Source organism: Arvicola amphibius, chromosome 4, assembly GCF_903992535.2.
Source record: "Arvicola amphibius chromosome 4, mArvAmp1.2, whole genome shotgun sequence".
NCBI lineage: Eukaryota > Metazoa > Chordata > Mammalia > Rodentia > Cricetidae > Arvicola > Arvicola amphibius.
This window is the reverse complement of record NC_052050.1, coordinates 152,769,923-152,782,174: the sequence shown is the minus strand read 5'-3', so window position 1 is coordinate 152,782,174 and position 12,252 is coordinate 152,769,923. Positions and strand designations below refer to the sequence as shown.

Sequence of the window (12,252 nt, the reverse complement as noted above, 5' to 3'; positions counted from 1 at the left end):
TGCAGAAATGAACTCAGTCCTGCTTCAAAAGTCCCCATAGTCTATAATGGTCTCAAACTTATTTAAAAATCTAAAGCTTGAAGTCTCTTTTGAGACGCATGCAATCTCTTAGCTGCAATCCCCTGCAAAATCGAAATTAAAAAGCAGATCACAGCCTTCTAACATATAATGGCATAGAATATACATCCCCTTTCCAAAATGTAGGAAAGGGAGCATATGAGGAAATACTGGACCTAAGCAAGACCCAAACCCAGCCAGGCAAACTCCAAACTCTGCATCTCCCATGTCTAATGTCAAAATGCTCTTCAGATCTCATACTTCTTCTTTCAGCTTTGTTGACTGTAAACCATCTCTTTCTCTTAGGCTGGTTCCAGTCCTAGTGAGCAGCTCTGCTCAGCAGGTATCCCACAGCTCTGGCATCTCCAACATCTTGGAGTCTCCAAGGCAATCCAGGCTTCAGCTTCACAGCTTCATGCCATAGGCTCCCTGGGCCTCTATTCAGGGACATCCGTGGCACATGCCTGGCCTTAATGCCTTTCCTAATGGAGGAAGGTCCCATAACACCTTTCTTCTGTCCTTGACTCTAAAACCAGAACCACCAAGTTCTGCTGTTTGCTGAGACTGGAACATAGCCCCCTCATTCAATTACACCTTCACCAGCTCTCTGTGTCCTATGGTTTTCTTCACTGCCTAAGCTTGGCTGTCCTGACACTTGCTCCGTAGACCAGGCTGGCCTCAAACTCAGAGATCTTCCAGCCTCTGCCTTCCAGCGCTGGGGTTAAAGCTGAGCACCACCACACCTGGCTCTGAGCTTTTCTTTAATTCCTCTTCACAAATTAGAAGTTTAGCTGGATGGGGTCTTGCCCTGCGGTCACCACTCCCTTTATTCCATTTCTTAATCTGTTTATCTACGTGAACACAGGACCTAGCTCCAGTCCACTTCCTGGTGCCACTTTTGTCCTCTGTCTCGACATTCTATAACTTTCCCCGCTCAGCTTGCACCTTTTCGTTATAGATCTTTATAAGTATGACCTCTCGTAGCCACACAACAGAGCCTATACTAGGCTGTTTTGAGATTTCCTCTGCCAATGGAATTAATGCAAATCTCTTCACTTAAGCCTCAGGAAGGCTCTTCAGACAATGGCGAAAGACAGCCACATTCTTCACCAAAATATCACAACACTCTCTAGGCAACATACTAAAATGTTTCCCCTCTGGAAGTTCTTGAGCCAGCCCCCACAGTTCAAATCACACCCGGAACCACTGTCTGCCATGCTCCTATGAGTGTGGCCAGTTAAGTCTCACTGAAAGCATTCAACTGCTTTTCTAATCCAAACTCCCAGAATCCAAATTCCTCCAAACAAAAGCATGGTCAGGTTTATCCCAGCAACATCCCAGTCCCTGGTTCCCAACTTCTGTCTTAGTCGCTGTACTATTGCTGTGCAGAGACACCATTACCATGGTAACTCTTATAAAAGAAAACATTTCATTGGGGCTGGTTTACAGTTTCAAATGTTTAGTCCATTATCATCATGGTAGGGAGCGTGGTGGCATGCAGGCAGACATGGTGCTGGAGAAGGAGCTGAGGGTTCTACATCTTGATCTGCAGGCAGAAGGAGCCTGTGTTCCACACTGGGCATAGCTTGAGCATAGGAGACCTCAAAGCCTGCCTCCACCGTGGCACACTTCCTCCAACCAGGCTGTACCTACTCCAACAAAGCCACACCATCATAATAGTGTCACACTCTATGGGGCTATTTTCTTTCAAACCGCACAGTAATAAAGAAATTGAATGTGCAGTGCCCTTTCTGCATAAGTGTTACAGAGAGGGTCTGGACTGAACTAGAGAGCTCAGGACTTCCATCAAGCTTGAGGTTACTACTACAGTATGCTCAGAGGAGGGGTGGTCTAGAGAAAATGAAGCCTCCCTGGATGGCTAGTGGCTCAGCCCTGAACACATCTCAGGTTCTCCTAGGTAGCCATTAAAGGAATTTCCCACACCTTCCTTCATCCAAGCAGGAATAGCAGACAGGATTCAGCCCGTGATGGTGATAGGCTCCCAGTTACATTCAATTGATACTATATGGGATATTCATACTTATTCTGAAGCTCATCCCTGATTCCCTGAAATGGGATGTACTTGAGGTCTTGACCATTGTCCGGTAACCTTCCACGACTTTATCCTGGCTAGGTTTATGTCCGCTTGACACAAGTTAGAGTAATTTTGGAAGAGGGAACTGCAATTGAGACAATGCTCCCACCAGATTGGCAGGTGGGCAGACCTATGACACATTTTCTTGATGAATGATTGATACAGGAGAGCCTAGGTCACTTTGGGTGGTGTCACCCCTGGGCTAATCGCCCTGGGTTCTCTAAGAAAGCAAGCTGAGTAAGCCATGAGAAGCAAGCCAGTAAGCAGTATGGCGTCTGCTTCAGTTCCTGCCACCAGCTTCCAGCCCTGTGTTAATTCTTGCCCTGACTTCTCTTCCCGATGGACTGTGATCAAGACGTATAAGCTGAAATAAGCCCTTCCCTCCTCAGTTTGCTTTTGGTCGTGGTGTTTTATCCCAGCATTAGAAGCCCTAGCTAAGACAGACCTGCCGTTGTGACTGGTGTTCGGTCCACTCCTCACTCAGACAAGGAGCAAGTTCGGTTTCAGTACCCTCACCCTGGGCCCCGGGACTATCATATGACAGCACCCAGAGCAGCAGTGACACCATTTGAACAGCCGTGCTTCCCAAATTTGTGACATGACTTTTGCTCTGACTGGGAGCTGGTGTTCGCTACACAAACATGATGGGCGTGTCTTCAGAGCCTCTTTGATATAAAACCCTATTAAATACTGAGGTTGTACAAAGGACTTAACACTTGATGTATTTGGAACTTGGATTTAAAACATGTTATATAAAATATAATTAATGTCACTTTTCAAGTGAATAGTGTTCAAGTATAACTGAAGACAGATAATCTTTCTTCAAGCTTTCAGACGTTTAAATAACAAAGTCTGCCTTTTTAATTTCAGCACCTCTCTCTCTCTCTCTCTCTCTCTCTCTCTCTCTCTCTCTCTCTCTCTCTCTCTCTCTCTCTCTCTCTCTCTCTCTTTCCCCTGTCCAGAGAAATTCAAAATTAACTGTGTGCTGCTTTTAATTGGGGCTTTTTTATAAAGCCTGTTTGAAGGCACAGTCAGGTCAGACCACCTGAACTACACCCACCCACCCTCAAATCTGGGGACCAAGACCAGAGGCAACACTAACATGTGTGGGTTGGGATGCTAGCGTTCAGCTGTCAGTGCTGAATGCCACCTGCTGTGTGTGAGAGCCTCTCCTGTCATCTCCAGCCAAGTGGAGTGGCCTCATCAGGGCCTTTGAGTTGTCCTCTTTGCCTGATTCAAGTGACATTGAACTACTGGTAAAGATTCTGCAGACTTCGGGGCAGCTTCTGCTGAGACTCAATCTTCAGTCCAAAATAGAATGATGAGCCCTCTGCGTTGTCAAGAAAAATTAAAATAAAATAAAAAGCCCCGGTTCTCACGGAGGCAGAGGCTGGCTGCGGACTGGCGGTGCAGCTGTGGCTGGAACGCGAGAGGAAGCCAGCATTAAGACTCATCAGTGTCATTGTCCTGGCTGCGCAGAAATGAAGCCTTCATTTAAGCGGCCTCCAAATGCTATCATTAGTAAATTGGCCAAAATGTAGACTTGGGTGTGCTGTCTTCAGGGGAAACTTTTGAGAAAACACAGGGAAATCTAGAAAGTAAAGTTTATGGAACAAGGTGGAAGAGTCAGCAAACTGAGCTTGAATGGCTCCATGCAAGCTCTCTAATGGCCATGGCCCATGTGGCTCATCCAGAGGGTAACACTACTGTTGGCGGGGGCTTAACAGCCCTGTCTTCAGGACCACACAGTGCTTCCAGGCAAGAGTTTCATAGGCAAGGACACAGGCAGGCATGCCAGGACATAGTTACAGCTCCCCAACCTGTAAGGTCACTTTCTCTAGTAGAGAACCCCCTACACTGCATAGAGGAGGTCTAAAATGAACATGTCTGTGTGACATAAGCCAGGGCAGTGGCATAGGAGTGGCTCAAAGAGGCATGTCACACATTTGTATGCGTGGTTCACAGGTAGACTTTTGACCTCAACCTGACCTCCTCTCTCATCTCCACCTTAAAAGGAAATAGGAGGTGAGATTCACCAAAAAAAAAAAAAAAGCCAGAACAATGTCCTCATCAGGCAGAGAATGTGCTAGATTGAGAGATGTGGTAGGCTGTGCCAGTGAGCCCTCAAGGTATTGAGCAAACCAAGGCTTCGGTAGAGCTGTAGGGATCAAAAGCTACCATTACTATGCAAAGGCGTATCTCCTCCCTGCCATCTTAGAGCCCTGAAGAGTCCCAGACACAAAGGAGTGGGCAGTTGACAGGACCATCCCACAGAAAAGGTATCGCCTTTTAAACTGTATTGTTTAAAACACTGCTTGGCCAATAGCTTAAGCATATTGCTAGCTAGCTCTTAATATCTTAAATTAACCCATTTCTGTTATTTCATATTTTACCACAAGACTTGTGACTTACTGGAATGGTTCTATCTGGCAGCTTGTATCTTTCTCCTCTGTTGGCTACATGGCATCTCACTGACTCCACCTTTTTTTCTCCCAGCATTCAGTTTAGTTTTCCCACCCAGCTCTATTCTGCCATATCACAGGCCAAAGCAGCTACTTTATTCATTAACTAATAAAAGCAACACATATACCAAAGGACTTCCTACATCACATTGGTGCTACTGATATGCAAGATATGTATGAACCATTCCAAGATGGTGACACAGTCACTATGCCCTCCAAAGATGGACGCAAGAGTCACGCAGTCTACAGCGACCACCACCATCCTCCCAGAGACGTCTGGACACAGGAGCCATGCTTTGGACAGAGGTGAAATACCGCCTCCCTGCCATCTGGATGCGGAAGCTGCGCTGTCTCTCTGAGAATCTGACGCTTTCTCTGAAGGATCTCCTGGCCCACCTGCGACGTGTCTACTCTCAGTCATTCCTCTCGTGGCTTCTGCCATTTCATCTGAAGATTTGTAATTCGTGTCACCTCAGTCATCAGAGTCACCACGGACTCTCCAGATGCTGCCACACTGGTCTTCGTGACAGCGCCACGGGACCCAGCTGACGGCAGAGAAGGCAGGGTATGGAAGCAAGGACATCCATGACTGTGTCCGCAGAGGGTGTGCTAAACCTCCCTGACTTGCATCTTCTTTACTATGCGTCTCCTTCCCTGGAAGCTTTGCTGACACGGCTCTGTGTTCCAGTGGTTGGAGGACCCTGCTGGAGCATGTGCCGCCTTCCTCCATCTTCGAAGGAGTGTGAGTGGCTCGTATTTGCTAGACACCTCATCCCTTGAAAAATAAAAGCAAGCATGGTGTGTTCCTGCGGTGCTGGATGGAACCTGTATCGTGTTAGATGTGCTCTTAAATCATCTCAGAGCTGTATGAGGACCTCTAGATCTCAGTGAAGCGGGAGAGCCTTTCCAAAGTGGCCTCAGAGAAGTGAGAAAACATGCCTGTGTCTTGTGTTCAAAGGGTGAAGGAAATGGGTCACATATTCAGAGAGTGGGGAAGTCGAAACCGTGCCACCAGTGTAGAGGGCAGCATCCCCACTCTGTTGTTAGCTGACTGCTCTGGAAACACCTAGTCCACAGCTCCTTCCTGCTCTAGTGTCTGGGAGAAGCCCTATTCACAGAGTCGAGGGGCTGAACCTTCAAAGAGGGACTGTGACACAGAGCTCTAGGAAGGCTTGTTTCCCACGCAGAAGAGACTCAAAAAGTCTCCTGTTGTGCTCTTCCGAGCACAGCCGACAATGAGTTAGTTCCAATGTGAAAGAAAAATAAGTCACAAAGTAAACTTAGCTAGAAAACGTGAGAGAACAATGTGAAAAGAGAGAACTCAAGGAGTCAGGACAGTGAGGAGTCGCCAGTGAGGACCGATGCTCATTAGGTTCCATTCACGTGGATCAGGGAGTGGTTTTCAGAACCATCAGATGATTGTGCTTTCCTACTTTTGCAAAGAATGTGATGGGAAATTAAGCATTGGTGTCAGATATAGACACTACCAATTTTATAGCACTGATTAATCCCACACACAGCCTCACAGCTCTCTCTGTCCAAGATCTATTGACCTTGAACATGAGAAGATGAAGGGGCTGGGCAAGGAGGCTTGCAATCACTCAGATTCAGGATGCCTGAGAGCCCTGCTAATGGTATCATTGTTCTGCCCCCCGTCACAGCTTGTTTCCTAGATTGCACGGCTCACCTTTTGTGTTAAAGTTGGAGTGAAGTGATTCTCTCTCTCTCTCCCCACTTATTATAGAGAAAGAGAGAGAGAGAGAGAGAGAGAGAGAGAGAGAGAGAGAGAGAGCACAAGCTGCTGATCAGTCAGTGTTCAAAGTCTTTTAGCCCATAAAGGGACAGATATGGGCTCCCTAATATAATTAGAGTGGTCATTTAACTTGGCAGTCCTTTGTTTCCTTTGGGGTTCAGTCATCCATCCCACCCTTCACCCATCGGTGCCCACTGTACAGACCCTGTAATTGTGGGGAGGGGAAGGACAGGGACCCTCATCTCAGCTGTGGCCTTCCAATGACCAGGACATTCACCTGCACACCTCCAGACTTGAGTGGGGATATGGTAGAAATAAAGCTTGGCCTAACAATCTAAAGCCTGGTTGGACATGGAAGGATTATCATTATCTACATCAAGACATACTTGGTCAGCCATGAGGGGACACCAGGCACAAAGACCTTCTGTATGCTCACCTTCCACCCATGTCCTTAGTTGATCCACATTCCAAGACTTCCTATTAGCATCATCTGAACAACAAGGGTCAAGGTAAATTATACAGTCACTTCTGTGCCTAAAATTCAGGGTTGACCATAAACCTCACCTGCCCACCCTTCTTGGGGCATCCTGTTCTCAGAGTACGCAGTGGCTTTCCTCCTTCAGCGCTGTAAGCCGTGACCCCAACATGATAGAGTGGTCGGCATGCAGCCTTGTTACCCTTCCTGTCCACCCTCTGCTGCTTTCTTGGCATGGTTGTTATCTAAGCCTTCAACAAGGTAACGTTAGCGCACATGAAAATCTTCTCCATTAAAACTCTTCATTTGCATATGTATGTGTGTTTCCAATGAGGGAATGTGTGAGATCTGAGTCTATGTGTCTGTTGCAGAGTTCCTTCTGGCTTTGAGAGAGCACTGTGGAGCTTGGTTAGAACTGGCTATGGTACTGGGTCTGGGTTCCTAGGTCTTAGGGTGGTCTCGGAACCCACCATATCTATATGAAACATGAAAACACGGCAATGTGTGTAGAAATCACTGTCGGCCAGGCAGAACGGCTACAAAGCGTCTATAAGCCATTTTAATAGACACTGAACCTGAACCAAATGGGAAGTGATTGTGGACCTGTATTTTCTCAGTGTCGGGAGAGGCCATGAAATGAATTTGACTGCATCTCTATGTGAGGACGCTCTAGCTTGGTCCTCTGCATCTCCCATGACAAACCTGCCTCTTTCCTCCCTGTGTTTCCTATGGAGTAGCAGGTGGCAATGAGCTGGCTCTGGGGTGGTGATAGTGGAGTGTGTAGATCCAATTATGATACACTTGTATGGATCCTGTTCACACTATAACCTGATCAGCGGTGTTCAGCGCCAGAGGACATGTGTATCCAGATTCACAACCTCCCCACCAATGTCAAAGCCCCCCATGAATGCACTAACGCCGGAGTCTAAACATGCAATTCTGTTTTCAAATGTATGCTGGGATGGCGGCGTGATGGTGGATACTTCTGTATGTACAGGATGCCGTAATGTTGATATACGCCCCATGTGTATAGAGGCAATTATATGTGTGTAGTGTGGTACAGGACACCCTCTGTCTGAGCTGTATCTCCTTGTTCAGATGAGTACTGTACGCTGCCCATCACAGGACAGCCAGATACTGAAATCAGCACATATGGGTGCATGACAGCTCCTGAAACCAGACCCTGGAGTGCTGTGCAGACGTGGAGATGGGGTCCAGATGCCTAGTCCAGCTCCCTGGGGACACACTGGATAAGAACACATGTCCATTCACCTTCCCTGCCAGTGTCCCCATATATGCAGGGCAGAGAGCTGAAGTGACATTAGTGTCCTGACCTGTGATAATCTATGCGAACACAGCAGTGTCTTGGCTGTACCAACTAGCAAAAGCAACTAAAAGTGAGTGTAGGGGCCTGGGCTGGCCTCTCACCAGAGGGGAAATTGATGCCCCAGCAAACCCACCCAGAGTTAACTCACAGGAAACATTGCAGCAGCTACTGCAGTCTTTGAACATGAAAGAATGGCATGTGTTACAACCGTGATCGCTAGAGTAGGGGCTTCTCTTGGAGGATGACTCGGATATCTCAACAGCCTATCCTGACGCTAACAAGATCAAATAAATCCCAAAGTTATACAGAGAAGCTGAGGTGTATTTGCAAAATCTGTCTGTGCAGGGACCTCAAGGAGGAAAGGGGCACATAGGGGATCTTGGGGCTGTTACAAAAAGGGACGGTTTGCTCTGAGGTTGTCAGTACAAAACACTGAGCTCTGAGCACTGGTATTAGAAGAAACAGAGAAGTGTCTCCGTGTATGAACCACACGGGCTGTCAAGTGTCTCCAGCGTGGGAATGGTTGCAGCTTCAGTGGGACAATAGTAAGCATGTCTTCGCTTGTGTCTTGCAGAGGAAGAAGGAGGAGACTTGGTCCAGCCGGGCCTCAGCTTCCCGGGACCAGCAGAAGAGGACATAGGTAAAGTGAAGCCATTGGCGGGGGTTTGGAGGTTGCAATGACTGCTCAGAGTCTCACTCACTTTGCCACACCCCATTACTGGGAAACTCACACTAAACGTGTTAAACATATCTGGCCTGAGAGATGGTACCAGTGAGAAGCAAGAAGCCCTGTCGATGTTTCTATAATAGTAAGCAACTTGTGAATCTCTCATGAGAAAAGGTTTTCCTGGACCCTCATGTTGGTAGGTTAAAGTCAAAAGAATGCACAGGCTGTATGCAGAAGGAACAACAACAACAAAAAAAAACCTCCACTGACTCTAGGCTGGAAACTGCCCCTGTTTGTCCTAAGGAAGCCAACAGTTCCACTCTTCACTGGAAGGAGTGGATGCCCTTGGGCCAGCATGACACAGGCTGAGGCAGATGCTGCTTCATCGGGTCCTTTCTCACTTGGAGGACAAGAGTAACTGTTGCCCCCTCCTCCCCAAGTGCTCAGCTCACTCTCCTGTGGGAATAGCATTTGATGTCAATCCAGGCACAAGGGGCTGGTGCCACTTTGGGTGGCTAATCAATTGGCAGGGAGTTATCTTTCCTCTCATCAGGGCAGCCACCACTGTCAGAGATGCAGAAAGTTGAGTAAATGCAACCACATACATCAGTCAAAGAACCCCTGTATGGCTCGGGACTCTCTGTCCTACCTCATACACCACGTGCAGACCTGCAGGGTCACGTGCTCCCTGAAGGACTCCAGACTGTTATACTACACAGATAGGTCGTAAAAATTAACCTCAACTTGTTTGCTTGAGACAAGTTTTATACTATAGCCCAGGCTGGCCTCAGCATGGAGTATTCCTACCATAAGCTCCAGAGTTCTGGGATTTACAGATATGAACCGTCATACCCAACCTCGGCAAATCTTAAAATAGGGATTTTTCTTGGTTTTCTTCCAACTACCACATATAGGATTGTGCTGCCTGCCTGATTGACATAAAGTAACTTTGGATACCCAGGGAGCCCACTTTGCATGAACTGTGGTATCTTTTAAAGAAAGCTATGTCCCCTCCATATTCCAGAACAGTTTGCTTTTTAACTTAAACTCATTGAGTGGGTGTCTAAGTCTGCAACGGCATGACTGTACAACTCACGGTGGTAGGGGTCTCTAGAGCCTGCCAGAAGAGCATCAGATACAGTTTTTCTCATTGAGACCAGGCGTGGCAGTTGTGACAACCAGTCCCACTTTTCCCGGTGACAGCCAGAACAGGTAGGAATTTTCCCCTAAGGGCCAGTTTTCTAGGCAGCAGGAGCTTGTGGCTTAGTGCATTGGCCTCCAGGGACAGGTATGGAGGCAGAGCATCAAGAACCCAACCTTAGTACATGAACTAGGGTATAAATCTCAGGAAAGCCAGGAGCCAGGGCTTACCTTAGCTGAGAAGGTTAGCTTATCCCAGGATCACAGAGAGCGATGCTGAGGCTGGAGCTGGGTGGTTATTGCACTGAGAAAGTTGCACAGGTTGGGTTGCTGGGTTAGGAAGCACTTCATGATGCTAGAAATGGAACAGGATTGACCACTCCCATTAATTCCCCTTGTCATTGTAGAGTTTAGGGCATGATACACTCACAGTATGCAACTGCCACCCCTGTGTGTCTATGGAACTTACCACTTGTCCCAAACTGAAACTATGTCCCCATTCAACAACCCCAAGACCCACCATCCTATTTTCTGTTGCCATGGATTTGCCTGTGCTTGAGAACATTAATGTGTGGAATCGTACTATTTGTCTTTAAGCGACTGGCCTGTTTCACTCAGCATGTCTTTAGAATTATTCTGTGTTGTAACATGTAACAGGATTCCCATATTTGGAGCCAAATAGTATCCATCCCCCAGTGTCTGGACTATCTTGTACTCCTCGGCTCCTGTCAAGGACCGTTTCATTGTCTCCCCCTCACCGTATGCCATGTCTCCTCCCCTCCATTTCCATCTGTCTGGTAACATTGTAACACATGATAAACCCGAGTTCACTGTTCTCAGCCCCATGCTGTTCAGGGATAGATTTCCACTGGCCGTTATGAGTATGGTTCTGGATGTTTTAGGAACAAAGAAGCAGGGGGCTGGGTGATTGCTGATTTCCAGGTTCTCCCGGGGATCCTATTTGAAGGGCATGGGTCACAGGTGTAGGAAAAGCACAAGTGGCTCTCTGGGGGTCTGGAGGAGAGAGGTGGTCTATACCTGTGCAGCACTGTTAGGCTCCGGGGAGAAGTGGATGTTCAGGGAGCCCTCTCGGAAACACAGGACCCCAGCCCCACCTTCAGTTCCCCTGAGTGTTTGTTAGGGTTATTGTCAGCTTGGCAGAAGTTAGAGTTCTTTGGAAAAAGAACCTCAAATGCAGAAATGCCACAATGTCTGTGGACAACTCTGTAGGGCATCTTGATTACTGACTGATGTGGAAGGGCCCAGCTCAGTGTAGGAAGTGTTGTCCTTGGCTGCTGGTCCCGGGTTGTATAGCATAGCAGTCTGAGCAGGCCATTGTCATCAAGCCAGTGAACAGAATTCCTCTACGGCTTCTTCAGCTCTTGCCTCTAGGTTCCTGCTTTAGCTCCTGTCCTGACAACTTCTATGGTGGACTGTGTTGTGGAAGTGTAAGCCAAATAAATCCTTTTGTCGCCAAGTTGCTTTTGGTCATGGTGTTCTGTCACAAGAATAGAAACCTAACTATGGCAGAAATTGGTACTGCATTCATGGGATATTGCTGTGACCCACCTGACCATGTTTTGGAGAGGATTTGTGGAAGGACTTTGGTACTTTGGGCTAGAAAAGATACTGAGTGTTCAAAGCTTGCCTTACTTTGTGGTTTTATTGCTGTGAAGAGACACCATGACCACGGCAGCTCTTATAAAGAAAACATTTAACTGAGCATGGATCCCTTACAGTTTCAGAGGTTCAGTCCGTTATCATTATGGTGGGGAGCATGTCAGCATGCAGACATGGCACTGGAGCTGAGAGCGCTACATCTTGCAGGCAACAGGAAGTCAACTGACTGTCACCCTGAGGGAAGCTTGAGAAAAAGAGACCTCAAAGCCCGCCCCCAGAGTGACACACTTCCTCCTAATAGTGCCACTCCCTTTAGGGGCCGTTTTCTTTCAGTCCACCACAGAACTTGATGGGTTATTCTTGGGACATAGGATATAATGCAGACATAGTGCGGACAATGGAGGTCTGGCTTATGAAGTCTCAGAGAGAAGTTGGAGCGGCCTTCCACACTCTATTGTGGCTGTTAAAATATTTTGGATTAAGAGCCTGTGGTTCTGGTCAGCTGGGGCTGCAGAATTGGCTGTGATTAACAAGAGTCCACAATCGTTAAAGTGAAACCTTTGTTTTTCTGGGATAATTGATACTGGTCAAGAGGGGCTAAGCTGTGATCAAGAAGAAAATACCAGAGGTGTTTCACTAAAGTCAGCACACAAAAG

At 47.4% G+C, this 12,252-nt stretch overlaps 1 protein-coding gene across 1 annotated transcript in view; it reads left to right on the top strand.

Annotated features, from left to right (window-relative positions):
- Dlgap2 (DLG associated protein 2) overlaps positions 1-12,252 on the top strand; it is a 154,926-nt gene that overhangs the window by 11,611 nt on the left and 131,063 nt on the right. The window contains exon 2 of the mRNA XM_038326895.1: positions 8,744-8,809. The gene's annotated coding sequence lies outside the window, so the exon portion shown is untranslated. The remainder of the gene's footprint in view (positions 1-8,743; positions 8,810-12,252) is intronic.